Source organism: Primulina tabacum, chromosome 4, assembly GCF_025594145.1.
Source record: "Primulina tabacum isolate GXHZ01 chromosome 4, ASM2559414v2, whole genome shotgun sequence".
Lineage (NCBI taxonomy): Eukaryota > Viridiplantae > Streptophyta > Magnoliopsida > Lamiales > Gesneriaceae > Primulina > Primulina tabacum.
In genome coordinates this window covers 46,165,277-46,181,159 of record NC_134553.1, presented here as the reverse complement: position 1 = coordinate 46,181,159, position 15,883 = coordinate 46,165,277, and the positions used below count along the sequence as shown (strand labels likewise).

Sequence of the window (15,883 nt, the reverse complement as noted above, 5' to 3'; positions counted from 1 at the left end):
CCAATTGTGGAAAACTGGGTTACACCAGGGCCGTAATAACAAGAAACTAGCCCCGCGTATATGGATTTATATTTCCTTCAAAGTAATGTTTTCAGATTGAACTGGTCTAACCTTAAAATAACGATTCAATCAATCAAATCGATTCAATTAGATGATCATATCGGAACATTGTTATATTATATTATTTTAAATTTTAAAAATATTAAATTTGAATATAAATATTAAAAAAATACATTTATCAAAATTTAAAATATAAACATACAAATCAAAATATAAAATTATATTTTTTAAAACAAAAAAGTATAAATAAAATAAGCTTTAATACTGTTAAAAATATATTTTTAACAAATTTCAAAATCATAAATATAAGTAATCAAAAAATAAAATTCAAGATTTTAAATATAAGAAATAATTAAAATTTAAAAAATAGTAAATTGGTTCGACCGGTTTTTGACAAATTTGACCGTTAAAACGGTTTTAAGTATAATGCAGACCGGATCAATTATCGTTATCATCCGAAGGTCCGGTTGATTTTTCATACATCCTGGTTTTGGGGAAATAAATAGAATAAAGTTTTACGTTTGATACCTTTGGTAACAGTTATTATGAGCTTCTCTTAGTTTATTTATTTAAATTAAATGGTTTTATTATATTTGATTTAAAGTGATATTCCTGCTTGATAAATTTAAGTATTTATTATCAATGAAGTTTAATTGAGTAGAAGTGGTTCAATACCGTATACTAAATGTCGGTAAAATATAAGAAGCACATCGATTATATCGAAATATTTATGATATATCGAACCGTTGGTACAATATCGATATTATATCATACATATAAAAAAAACATGATTATTGAGGGGGAAAAAACAAATCATTGCAATATAGTTACAGAAACTTTAATACTCAACTGAAAATATATAATATTTCTATACAATCATTTTCTTATTTTATTTGTAATTTCGTTACTTAAAAGTACTGTATTTTTTAAAATATTCATAAATATTACTTCTTTATCGAAATATCGAAATTTTCAAAACTCAATATCGATATCCTACCAATAATTTCGATATCGATATTATACCATATCAAAATATCTATATTTTTAATTTTTTCATTACCGGATCTTCGATATACCAAAAATTTTAATGTTTTTTCACTTTCCTCCACCTTTATAATTGAATGTCACTCACAGAAGACTGACTTCTTATATATATAGTTTAGGACACACACACACACACACATATATATATATAAACAAAATTTTTATTTTTCCTGTTTTTGTTTATATATATATATATATATATATATATCCTAAAGTCTTTGTTTTTTATTTTTCTTTATTTTTCCTGTTTTTGTTTTTATATATATATATATATCCTAAAGTCTTTGTTTTTTATTTTTCCTGTTTTTGTTTTTTTATATATATATGTATATATATATATATCCTAAAGTCTTCGTTTTTTTCCCTTTTTCTGAGAAATGAATATTCAATCACCGTAACTTTATAATAAGCGAAATGTCATTTTCTATGTTACCTCATAATTCAACATTTAATATGATAGTCATTATCCATGTTTAGCACGAACTGTACACTTCTACCACTGAACACCACCTCCAAGTTTCATTGATTTGATGTTTCAACTTGCTTTTGAAATAATAATAGTAATAATAATAATATATAGACATATTTACTACTAAAATATGTATTCGTTTACTTTTGAAAATATAAAAAATAATTAAATGTTTATATCGATTACGACATTTCATTAAATTGTTATTTGGTTTTTGGGTTTTCTATAATTTGTAAATTTAATTGTATGTTGTATAATAAATTTATTTGATTTTTATTTTAGGTAATTATTCAAACACTCAAATTTAATAATTTTATTTATTAATTACATGTAATAACACTATGTGTATCACGCGTATGATATACTAGCAACCGTAATAAAAAATAATAGTATTTGCTCTGAATTTTGATTGTGTGTCATCAATTTGAGGGCCAACAAACAGTAAAAATAGTAAAACATTATCATTATGGGTGATATATATTGATGAAAACAGAGTCTCGCAGGGAGCTCAATTCTTGTCTTATCGTTTTATCAAAATTATAGTTAGTGGTAATAGTACAACTCAAATTTTTTAAACCGCACAACAGCTCAAACACCACGATTCGACCGCTCTACCAAACAGAGACAATTATTACACCCTCTGGTGCTCCAAAAATTTGTCCTAAAAACCCATGTTACTGTTATAAAACAAAAATGGGAAAATCATTTTCTTTTTGAAATTATGGATGAATAATTTAGTTAATATTGAGTGAAAATTTTAAACCACATATTCTAGAGTTAATGCACGTACTGACCTCCCAACCGTACAAGTGGATTGTACACAGTATTAAAGCATCGCCAGTTTTGCTTGGACAAAATAAATAATTTAAGCCTAAAAGGTCAAAAACAATTAAAAAATAATATTGAATATTGAAACATATAAAATAATATAATGACCTACAATCTTGATCGATATAATTAAAATACGAATTTCGCATGCAAAAAATATTTAACCTTTTATTATATCTCTATTTGTTTAGATGTTAATTACCCATGTTAAGGAAAAAATCTAAACATGAAATTTGAATTATATCGTTACAACAACTGTAACTTATGGTAAATTAGTAAATGTATTTTTACCATTGATATGCAAAATCAAAGCAAAAATTTGTGTGAGACGGTTTCACGTGTCGTATTTTGTGAGACGGATCTCTTATTTGAGTAATCCATGAAAAAGTATTACTTTTTATGCTAAGAGTATTATTTTTTATTGTAAATATCGGTAGGATTGACCCGTCTCACAGATAAAGATTCGTGAGACCGTCTCACAAGAGACTTACTTCAAAATCAATGTCACATATTTGATTATCATATGTGTGTATTTATTGCAATAATTACAATCATTGAAAGAAAAATTGATGTGGTCAATAATTGTCTTTGCTAAGAATGTAATCGAAATATGACGTTTGAATTTTTGTATAATTTAAAATATTGATTTTATATATATATATATGTGTGTGTAGAAATAAATGTGGGTATGCCATTGGACAAATTTTAAATGGACCAATGAGAATAAATGGACTTAACATACTCATCCTCACGAACAGGACAGAAACATTTTTGAAAGCTTAAAAGTCAAGCATGGCGGCCATGCATCAAACAGATGCAATAAATTAAGCCTAAAAATTTTAATGAAGCATTGATTTTTAATAAAATTGATGTCCGAAGATAAAGGAAAATTCCTCTGAATCTTTTTTTGTCCAATTAATCAACTGAAAAATGCGGACAGTAAGTTTCAATATCATTTCATTTTAATGGTATTTTATATAATATTTTGCAGAAAACGTTCAGACTGTTTATACTTAAAATGGGGAGGAAGATAGATTTGCATTAATTTTTTTGATCTGACATGACAAAATATGTAGGGGTGGTCGACAAGTTTTAAATAAATAGACAATCGCGCATGCTAAGCAAAATTCCTCGGTTTTACTAGAAATAAATAACATATGAAATATAATTAATTAATTCGATTGCTTCAACTTTAATTTTACTACTTTGAAAATACAGATTTATTACAACATCTTTACCAAGGTTAATGAATAAACAAAACATATTTTTATGAATCCTAATATACTCTATATATCCAGACACAAAAACTCATATAACACGATCTTACGAGTCGATTTTATGAAACAGATTTCTAAACAACCCAATCTCAACCCACGAAAAATTATTAATTTTTATGTTAAAAATATTATATTTCAATATATATTGATATGAATCAGATCAATCAGCCGTATAGATTCATGATCAAATCTATACATTTTCGAGAAGGAACGATAAGATATCATAAATATATAAACAGTATATATATAAATAAATATTGTTTCAAAAATAAATAAATAAATAAATATTATGAATGATAGGGTATGATGACATTTAAATAAATTTGTGTATCTTATAAATATAAATTATGGGGAATTTGTCAAAAAATCCATATACCCATTCTTAACTTTTTATTTACTCCCTACCCCACTTAAAACTTCGTTTCAACTCCCCATTTTTTTTTTATATTTTCAAATTTACCCTTATATCTTTATTTTTGAATAATTGATTTTTCATTTTTAAATAATGGCTCATCATGCTTCCGTAAAATAAATTAAATCTTTTACCTCTTTGACCGGAGTACCACCGGGTTATATCCACCGTATTTTACAGACTGCTCCTCACAGCCCAACCACGCGATCGCAACCGATGGTTATCGACGTAGATTCCTTCAGCAGTACTTGGCATAACTCTAATTCGTTTCCTACCTTAGAGTGTATAGCAGAAAATAAAATTTTGAAAATAATACATGAGAGGGGCTAAGAGCAAAGATCTCTTTATTCAAACACCAACATTTTATTAATACATAGTAACCTCTTGTAGAGGAGGAGAGACTTGTTGAGCTACTCACAGTTGAGTGAGTAGCTGAACTCACTACACACATATACTTGAAAGAAAATTATTACAAATGATTTGAAGAAAAATGAAGAGGTTGATCGATGCCTTCATCTTCCTTCTGCCTGCTTATTTATAGAAGGCTTCATTCGGATTTGAAACTCGGACTTCAAATCTTCATAAGCCTTTACAACTTGCTTGGGGACCATTGAGTGGTCCATTGAGATGGTGGTTGAGTGGTCCATTGGGATGGTCCCTCCACCTTTCTTGATTTGTCTTCTTCTAGATCATCAATCTAGAGATAGTCATTTTTGAATTTTTATCTGCCTGCATAAATAGTTTATATGCATCTGGATCAGATCAGCTTGTATCTCCCTTCCTGTTTCTTTGAGCCGTTTATAATAATCTTTGAATTTTTCAGCTCTTTTCTTGTTGCCTTAATCATTCTTCTGGAAACTTTGAGATATGAAAAATACATTTTCTTTTGTTTCCAGTTTTGGTTTAAGTCTGTCGTGTTTTACTGGTTCCAATCTGTCATTATTTATAGATGAAAATTTCGGGACCACTTATCTTGCTTTTATTCATTGGATTCCCTTTTTAAATTAGGTATTCAATGATCCTTGTCTTTTACCACTCATTATTAGTGGTTTTTTGTGTCATTTTCCACATATTATTGGTGGTCCTTGTCTTCCACTCACATGTTGAGTTTTTTTTTTGCTAGTGGGCTGATCACATGTACACCTTTAATTTTGTCGAGGAATCTTTGGTTTTCGTTGTCCTCAAGGAAAACGTGAAGGTGGTCCATTTCCACTTGTGCTTGTGTCGGTAAAGTAGTTTTCGATCAGATCTCGGTTTGAATCATTTATCGAATTCAGGTTCTTTCTGGTTTTGGCATTCTGGACAGATGTTTTCAGACCATCTTCCTACATGTGCCATGTTACAGAATTTCCGACGATTTTCTTTACTTGTCGGCAGCTTGCTGTTCCACAAAAGATTTCTCTTTTTATCGAATAAATCTTCTGAAAAACTTGTGGTTTTTCCTGTCATGGTGTTTAACAGGAATGATCCGTTCACTGAATGATTATAAAATTTGAACGGAAACTTGACTTTGTCCATCTCAGTGAGACAGACCCATAGACCCCAAGCTCTTCTGGTAGAAATGTCATCTTCAGTAATTGAAGCAACCAGGGGTGTTTCTTCTGTCGGAGGATATTTGATAAATTTCTGAATGTTTGTATCTGGCCTCCTTAACTTGATGAAATGAAAGGCTTCATGTGTATCTTCCCTGCTGGTTCTGGTGCTGCACTGAAAAAGTATAGCTCCAAAACATCTCCTCTAGAAAAATAATCATTATTCGCCCAAGTTTCATGAACAGCTTCCTGGATCAATTTTGGTAATTCTGAAATTTCCGAAAGCTGGGTGGTGTAGTATAAACTGAGGCCAGAGCCCCGAATTCATACCATGTCTTGACCTCCTGTGGATATGAATTTGGTTTCATCCATACCCTGAGATATTTTCCTGAGACATCAACCCTGTTAGTAGCTGGGTTAATTCCAATTCTTGTTTTCAATTTCTCCCAATTCTGCTGATAAACCTGAAATGGAGAAATTGTTGCTTCGTTAGTATCAACCTTAGATTTGCCTTTGTTAATATGAGGCCTAAGGTTGATCTCTCCCTCTTCAATCCCCGAGGTGAAGGGTTGACTTGAAGACTCAAGATAAGGATCAGGAGTCTCAATTTTTGTTTCAGCCGACTCATCTGGTGATAATCCCGACTTAACACTTGTGCAAGGGGTATTTGAATCCTCCGCTACAGGTATAGAGTCATGTACTCGAAAACTCTCCATTTGGGAAACCAATGGATTCTCAATGCCTTGGAGGATAGGCCTTTGCATTACAGATCATAACTGAGTATATGCCTGTAAACAACCTGTAATTCGATCAGAGACAATTCTCTTATCAGCTTGTTGTAGCCTTTCCGCAACTTCTGCGTTAACGGCCAACTTGTTGAACTCGGTTTGAAGCATTTCAAGGTGTTCCCTCAAATGCCTCTGCATCTTGATAATAGCATCAATGTCAATGCTGTCCATCTCTTGTTAAAAAATCTGCAAGAATATTTTCATGAGACTTTATTATCACAATATCAAAAATATAATTCTGACATAGTGCTTGCCATCTTAATAATCTAGCCTTCTCCGGTTTAGACTCAATTCTATTCCTTAAGAAAGCTTTCACCTGTGTATTATCAACTTTCAAAGTAAATTTCTTAGCAAGTAAAAATAATGGCCATTTTTCAAAAGCCCTTTTTACTGCATAAAATTCCTTCTCGTTGATATGCCATCTAATGGCTTCTGCATCTGAGAATAACCCACTGCAATATCTGCATGGTTGTTCTCCATCTGGTGTGAGCTTAGTAAGAACTGCTGCCCACCAATGATCACTGGCATCTGTGTATAAAACCAGATCATCTTCATCTTGAGGAATCGCCATTTTTGGAAGATCTTTACAAATCTTCTTCAACTGGACAAGTCCTTCTGTGTGTTCTTTTGTCCATATAAATCTTGTATCTTTTTTCAATAATGGACTAAACACCTTCCTGTGTTTTGCTAGGTTTTTGATAAACATCCCAACAAAATTAACAACTCCTAAAAAACTTTGAAGTTGTTTCTTGTCTTTGAGACTTTCTGGAAAATTCTGCACCTTCTTAACTATGTGATCTTGCAGAATTATTCCTGACTCATCGATTTCAATTCCGAGAAATTCAATCTTTCTTTTCAGATAAAACCAGTCCTTCTTTTTTGCAAACATTAGAGAAAATCTCCAAATGCTTAACATGTTCATTCATATCTTTAGATGCTATTAAAACATCATCAATGTAAACAAACATAAACTTAAAATAATCTTTAAAAAGATTATCCATTTTCCTTTGAAATATCTGGGGTGAATTAGCCAATTCCATTGGTAACACTTCCCAAATATAATGTCATTGAGGTGTGGAGAAAGCTGTGAATTTCTTGCTTCCTTCCTCCATCCGAATCTGATAAAATCCGGACTTACAATCAAATTTAGAGAATATCTTTGCATTTCGTACGCAACTGATTAGATGTTCTCTGCTTGGTATAAAATATCCATCAAACTCCAGAATTTTTTAATTTCTTGATAATTAATAACCAATCTGGGTTTTCCTCGTTTTATCTCACCATGGTTTCTTACCAGGAAACCTGGACTGCTATATGGTGACATACCTCCTTTGATTAAACCAAGGTCCAAATGTTCCTTGATTATAATTTGCATATCCCTTTGATCAATGATATTCATTGGGATAGGTTTACAACGGACAAATTCATACTCTTTGCCTTCCTTAATCTTAAGGCAAGCTTTGAGTTGATTTCTGTCCCACCATGCCAAAGGATCTTCGTTGTAATTTTCTTTGATCCTTTTCTTGACATCTTCCAATGATACCTTAGATTCAAACTCTACTTCATTTGTTTGTAAAGTTATCTTAAGGCATTCTATATCTTCTGGTTGGAGTACTTGATCTGCTCTTAACTGGAGCATTGTTTTTCCAAACCATCTAGAATCCTTTATTTTTGGGTTCAGAAGTTGTTCTGAAACACCACGCTTGCTGCGAAACTGGATTGACAATTTTCTGTAAAATGCCTCTCTTAGTCTCTGGATTATAATTTTGTGATCACATGGTGTTGTGAACACTAATCTTCTAGTCTTATTTTCTTGAGTATAAGACTTGAACATCTGTAGGAAATTATTTCCTAATAATATGTCAGCTCCTGTATCATGAAAATAAATTGGTGGTGTCTTTACCTTGTACCAAAGTGTTTGTCCAGCACCGCCAATCATGATTTCTGTCATCTTAATCCCTTTACTTAAGATTAAGATTTTTCTGGAAAAATCTCTTCCAGCAATCTTTGGTAACTCTTCTTCCAAATTATTTGGAAAAATACCTCTTTTTGCTGTACAGATTCCAGCACCTGAATCAATATAAGCAGCAAAGTATTCTGCCTTATATTGTTCATACAACATTCCCACTGGAACGTATATGGAAAATGGACTTGTGGTCATTGGATTTTCCACATCTTATCCTCTGCCATAAACTCCATTCCATACTCTAGACGTTTCCAAGGTTTGTGTTCCTCGAGAAACTCTAATACAAGAATCAGTCGATCTGATTCTTTCCTTGGAATTCCTTGAATATGAACTTCCAATTCTCCGATATTAATCAGTCCTTGGTAAGTTCCTATCATAGGTTGTTCCAAATAGTATATTGAATTACAAGGAAATTGATTCCTTTACTTAGTAATATCAAATACTATTTCGACTTCCTTCCACCCTTCTGGGCATCGAAGTTTTCATATTGTAGAAAAACTTTTTAGCTCCTGTTGGGTTTCTATGACAGGCGTTTTTCCCCATCTGTAACTTGTAATTCTATCTCCTTGAAAAGATAGTCTTCTTGATTCCAATCTAAGACTTTGATTCCTTTGTAGAATCGGTTTATCTTGGATCTGGATATCTTTTTCCTGTATTAAAGGAAACTCGACTCTTTCTGGATAAATTGCATGAGCAACTTTTCCGAATATCTCGGGGATTTCAATAAACTCATTTCTAATAAACAATTCAGAATGATGTGTATTAGATAGAGCATATGAAATTTGATAGGTAATAGAATATGGCCTATTACCTTCTTTCATCAACCTTTTTTCCTTGAAGTTCTGATGCAATGTCAAGGCTCGGCTGAAATCTCGATCTGCCAGGTTGTAGGCTATCCTTGGATAGATTACTCCTACAATCTTTCCTGCACAAAGATTCCCTGAGATTGTTCCCAGTACTGAATCTTGTAGATTCCCCATTCTTTTATCGCATATAGCAATATCAATAGGTGAATCTATCCCTTCTTTGAAAGTAGCTTTTATCATAATTTGGATTGCTCAAATATGAATCCAGGACATAGTCCTTGCTACTTCTATCTTGAGTTTTTGTAATTCCTACTTAATTTCTTCGGAAGGAATTAATTGCATCTCCATTCTATTTCCTGTAAGTTCCATCGGGATTGCCATTTCCTTTCTAGAAACTTTATAGATTAGATGATGCTTTCTATTCCTTAGGACAAGACTTTCTAAGAACTTTTCTACCTGTCCTGCAGAGAATCCTCGATATCTCTGTAGGCTAGGATTTTCTCTCATGATCCTTTGGACCATATTATAAGAGATTTTTGTCTGACTGAAAAACCCAGACAAATCTTCATGTGTTTCGTGTCAAAACACCTCGTCCCCAGTCAGATTCCGATTCTGTTCATCAGATTCTTCCTGACTTAATGCTTCTTCTTCTTCATATATACTTTCATCCGAGGCAATGTCCTCGAATCTGTATACCTGAATTAGATCTTGGTAATAAACTGCTTCTTCAATATCCGGGGTAGGATCGAAGCGTTTAATACCTCTTTTTTCATTTTCTGGACAGTTGGTCGAAATATGACCTCTTGCTCCACATGTCCAGCAATTGCAATCCTTGAAACTTTCATTGGCTCGAGTATGAGCTCTTCTGAAATTTTTCTTCGTAGGTGTTCTTCCTGTGCTTCGAGATGTACTCGATGCTTGGGATGATATCCTACTCCTTGATGGTCCGCTTCTTTGTCCAGATTTATAAGATATGGCTTTCTGTCTAGACCATACAGTTCTTGGCTTCCAAGAACTTCTTCCACTTCTAGCATAAGAATGAGTCCTAAAACTTTTTCTCTTATGCTTCTGTGGTTTACTTCCAATAATTGTTGGAAGATCATTTTCTTTACAACACATAGGAGTTTTTTTGTTGATACCCCTTAAGCGTTTGTAATTCTTCGTGCCAACGTATCTGGATTTCCAGGTACGTATTCCCTTATAACCATTTCTCTCCAAGGGCTTGGCATTTTTGCGAAGAAAAGCTGCATAGCTATATCTTCTTCGACTCCTGAATTCCATCGATATTTAGTGAATAACATAATATTTTCATCCACTAAACATATATCGTGTAATTCAAGACTATATAGAGCCTGAGTATATTTCTCCCTCTTCTCTGTATCCTGACTATTAAAATAGTCTACCCCTATAAATTATGCTTTAAATAGGGTAGCCATTTTTCCGGCTATCTCGCTCAAAGATTCTCCGGCCATGACTGACTCTTTCATTTCTAATGAAGTCATGTCCCAAGCAATCTTCACTGATCCCATTAGACTCATTTCTAAAAGTTTAATGAATCCTTCTTTGTTGAGATCAAGTGTTCCTGCTGCGATTCTCATAGCAGATGTCCAGTCATCTATGAGATCTTCCCTGTTTTTGAAATCTAATACATCAAGGTTTAGCATAACCTCCAGAAACTTATTTGCTTGAATCATAAGTTTACCTGAGAGTTTACCTGAGGGTGCTGAAGCTTCCCTTTCTGCTTCTGATATCTAACAATAGTTAGATAAACTTGTGTATATTCCAAAGTCTTGGAATAGATCTTGTAAATTATTTTTATCGAACCTAAGTTCGGATTCATAATTTTTTCGAAATTCTCCTTCTCTTACAATTAGTTACTATTAAAAATAAAATTTGTGTTTGAAATAAATCAACCTTTCGCTCTGATACCATTTGGAAAGCGTGAGGATCAATTAAACTTAAAATAAGAATAAGGGTATTTTTGTCCATTTTAAAATATTAGGGAGTTTAAAGAAATATTTTGAGGTGTAGGGAGTTTGGGTAACGTTGAGTTTGAGTCGAGAATTTACGAGCAATTTACCCATAAATTATCGTTATTTTAATAGAGAAAATGGTTGGGATAATACTGCCAAAGGTCAGTACATGTGTTGGCAGGCATTCAGCTACAGGTAAGCGCATATTTAATATCCACAGTATATGTAAGAATAAAGATATTTAAACTATATAATAATTATTATTTTAGAATTTAATTGGTCAAATCATGTCCACTTTCCAAGGAAAAGCTGAATCGATGGGTTTGGATTCCCCAAGGACGATGGTGAGTTTTTTTTAATTAATTATTATGTTCTATATATATAAATATATTAGTAAAAATTGGTGTGAGACTGTCTCACAATCATATTTTGTGAGACATATATTTTATTTGGGTCATCCATGAAAAAATATTTTTTTTATTGCGAATATCGGTAGGGTTGACCCGTCTCACAGATAAAGATTTGTGAGACCGTCTCACAAGAGACCTACTTATATATATTTGTGAATATTTAATTTGTTGATTGTTCCATTAAAGAAAACATGCATTCAATGTGGCGTAAAGAGGAAAAAAACAGAGATATTTCAAGGGCTCATTTGAGTAGTCGGAAGATCGAACGTTTAATATTTTATTAAAATTTATAATTAATATTGATAATTTAATTATTTATGCATGAGTGTGGTGGTTGGGAGAGATGGTAATGAGTATGTTTACAGCTTACTTCCTATGATGTTTATGTCTGGGCTTCGTCGATCCTACATATTCAGGCAGTGCCACGTGTGTGTAGGATTAATTTTTTAAAAAATGATTTTTAAAGCAAAAAAACGTACACAATCTCAACTATGGTTACGTTTTTTATTTCCTATGATCAACACAAGTCAAAATTTAGAGTCTCCCAAATATATTTTTGTCAACCATTTCCCCCCGCCTAAAGGTCAAAATTTTCGAAACCAAAGCTTCCCCCATTTCCTTGAGCCAAATCCTCTCCTTTTTCAGTGCTCCAAATTTCCCACTCCGACTCCGACTCCGTCTCTGATCTACTTCGTCGACCACGACTGTTTCCGACGATTATCTCTGATACACTCCATCGGTTGCAGATCTCTGGCCACCACCGAATCCCGTGAAGATCTCTGCCTCCAACTACGACTTCGAGTTAAATGGTTTGAGTTCTCTAGTGATTCTTATGTATTTTCATGTTTGTGTCTATTTTCACTATTTATATCTTTCTAAATACAGAAACAGTAACTCGCCGCACCCTATCTTCCTGCACAAAAAATTAAATTATTTGAGTTCTAAATTGTTTAATTTTTCGGATATAATCATTCGGATATGCATCCACACGCCATGTTGTGGAGTGGCTGGGACAGTTTTTTAGTTATTGGTGAATGTTTTTGTCCCTTCTTTCCTATTCATAGTACTTAATGTTTGAATGTTTTTGTCCCTTCTTTCCTATTCATAGTACTTAATGTTTGAACAAGACTTGGTCTTCTTTTGAATCTTTGTAGAAAATATCCAACTCTTGAGCAACAAATCAAGTAGAGTTCGTACATACATCACATGTGCTTGCTTCAGTAATGTATTTTTATAAACATTTGTAGGGTATTTCAGCAACTACCAGCTTCTGAATAATTATGGTTTACTTGAGCTCAAACTAATTGTAATGTATACATATTGTTGAAATATAAACTATCAATTGTGTGCTTTCTTGAGCTTGAGATTTTGATACAATATCAGAGCTATGTTTTGTTTAGTTGGTCGTGGTGGTATTCCTAATATCACTTGTATGTTTTGTTTAGTTGGTCGTGGTGGTATTCCTAATATTCGACCAACTTACACTTGTAACTCGCCCCACCCTATATTAGTTGAGAGCAAGCCGATCAAATTACTGTCTGATGTATTATAAACCGATCATGCATGTGTTATAGCCTATATACACATTCTATTCTGATTTTAGGAAGTAGCCTGCCTGTGTTTGTTTGAGTTTTTGAAAGTTTTTTATGTTTATTCCCTCGACTTCGATAATTTTCTAATGCAGAGCAAAATATATGTCGTGTTTGTTGGACGGAAACCTGGCGTTTACGATAGCTGGAATGAAGCACATGCCCAAGTTAATAAATTTAGTGGCGCTTCTCACAAATCATATCATAACAGGCGAGAGGCCGTGGAAGCTTTTGATGCATTTATGCATAAACAAGGTGCAGCTGCCGCCTCTTCTACCGCTACTAAAGAGAATTGTTCAAGCTCAACATCAAGAGAAGATGAAAAAGTAGTTCAACTGGAATTAGACTTTGAGAATCAGAGACATGCTTCGAGAATTTCAGAGATATCTGAAGAAATGCGAAATATATTGAAATCATTGTAGTTCAGTTATGATGATTTAAGTATTTGTATTTAGTTTTAGTCGCATGTAGTTATTTTCAGTTGGAATCTATGTTTTATCTATTTTCAGACAAAAATTATAGTTGAGTTGAGACCATGTGTGTTTATCTGATATCTACATCTATATTATTACAATCTGATTTTTGCCTTTTGGAAGAGCTAAAACATGCATGCTAGCACAAAGTCGAAAATTTAAGACACTGAGAATGTAGCATAGACATTGTAAGTATCTTGAATTAGATATACAAGAGAAATCAAAATGACTTATACGTTGGTAAAACTTGCCTTACATGCTCAGCAATTGTTCAAAAAGATAAACACACAACATTACCAAAACAAAACTCCATAATTTTGCACCAACACTTTTTTTATTGTCAGTTGACCAATCCAACACAGCAACTCTTTGTTTGTCTAAACATTTCAGTTGTCCAAAATATTGATAATACATCAAATAAAGTCGAATAATAGAATAATACAGAACACAAAGTTTAGTTTCCTTGGATCGTCTTGAATAAATGAGAGAGACCATAATCTGGTGGAATTGGAACAGCCAAATGCAAGTAATCTTTCTCTGCAGAAATAACCTCCAAACCTGTAGTTAAATATCAATATAAGCTGCTACAGAAAATTAAACGGTGTACAGCAATAGTACTGTCTGACCTTTAAAAAATATAAACTTACCTTCTTCTTATATTTCTATTCTCAGAATCACATGTCATATGCAAGAGAATGGATGGTTAGTAGAATAGTTTGTTTAACTTTAAGTTAAAAACAGAACACTTACTGAGAAAACATCAAGCATAAATCTTGAGAAATTACCTTTTTATTTATCTTGATCATGTCCCTAAATAATATAAAGTTTATATAGAAAGTGACAAAATTAAATTGGGGAAAAACTAAAAAAATGTAATGAAAAAACTGGCAAAAATTTCTTACTTGTGATGATTGAGAAGTCCCATATGGATACGGTAATACATTCATCTGTCCACTTAAATATAAGTTTGTATTTCCTTCCTGCATGATAACAAACTTATAACTAAATATAAGATGTAATACATATTTTGTTGTTTTTGACATAGTACATTTTATACATGTCACTTACCATTGCAAATTGAGATGGAACTTGAGGATACGCAAATGTATATTGCGATGGGACACGAGGATATGCACAAGGATATTGCATTGGAACTTGAGGATATGTAAATGGATATTACGATGGTGTGACATTTTGTTGTTCTTGTGAACTTTGCCCTTTTAATTTGGATCCCTTTTGTACCTACCATGCACGATAAAATTAAAAATATGTGAAATATATAACAATTACCCGAACTTTCAGTTTTTTAGCTTTAGAATGAAATGAAAACTTACTTGAACTTTCAGTTTTTCGCTTTCCTTTTCCCTTTTTGCTCTTAGTATCCCAGTGTCGTGTAATATTTGTATTTGTTACTCATTTGGCTTTAGCAATAAGTGGATCACGTGCGCGTGTTTCATCTATGTGACCATCATTTGTCATAGCATCACAAGGTGTATCATCATCTACACTCAGATTCTGTAGAAGGTTGGAGATATCCTCTTTTGCAGTGTCAACAATTGTATATAATCTTTTTCTCGCATCCTCATGTGGTTTGCTTTGTTGACTTAGATCATACATCGATCTCATTATTTGATTGACAAACACCATCTTAGAAACATGACCACCACTGCCATTTTCTTCAAAATCGTAGCTAACTCTATTTCTTACATTTTTCATCCATCTATTCAAAATGTAACATTTGGGCAAAACAGTGACATCCATACAATTAAATACCAGCAAAGCATGCTTACACAAAATCCCCATTGTCTCGAACTTGTGACAATTGCATCTTATTTCATGATTCTGCTTATTGAACACCACATGTCTAACCCTTGCATATTCATCATGAGATTTTACGTTCACCTCAATCAAATTCTAGTCATTGCCAAAACAAGTCGGTGGTTCCACAAATCTGCAATTCAAGGAATTAACCAATTCAATTTCAAATAACTGATATATGGTCATCGTATAAACATCAGCAACATGAATCAACAATGGATGATTTTTCAAAATCTGTGCAGGCTTACCATGTCGACAACGTGTATCCTCAGTTTTCTCTTTTGTTCGCCAATTATTTTGAATCTTTTCATAATTCATCACAAATTCATACAAAAAACTCATTTTGTTGCCTGATTTTTTTAAAGTCAAATTTGTGGCCTCACTCCTCGAAGTGGCCAAAAGCCCTGCACTAAACTTTGCATCACTGAAAGCAGTCAC

General features: G+C 32.7%; 1 long non-coding RNA gene across 2 annotated transcripts; it reads right to left on the bottom strand.

Annotated features, from left to right (window-relative positions):
• Positions 1–13,979: 13,979 nt before the first annotated feature.
• Positions 13,980–14,857, bottom strand: LOC142541699 (uncharacterized). 2 transcript variants are annotated; one of them, XR_012819452.1, is made up of 3 exons: positions 14,696–14,857; positions 14,275–14,607; positions 13,980–14,185 (listed from the first exon to the last, which is right to left on the bottom strand). It is a non-coding gene; the product is annotated as an uncharacterized LOC142541699 (long non-coding RNA). The 2 variants fall into 2 exon arrangements; XR_012819453.1 differs by having other exon boundaries at positions 13,980–14,437; positions 14,530–14,607.
• Positions 14,858–15,883: the final 1,026 nt, after the last annotated feature.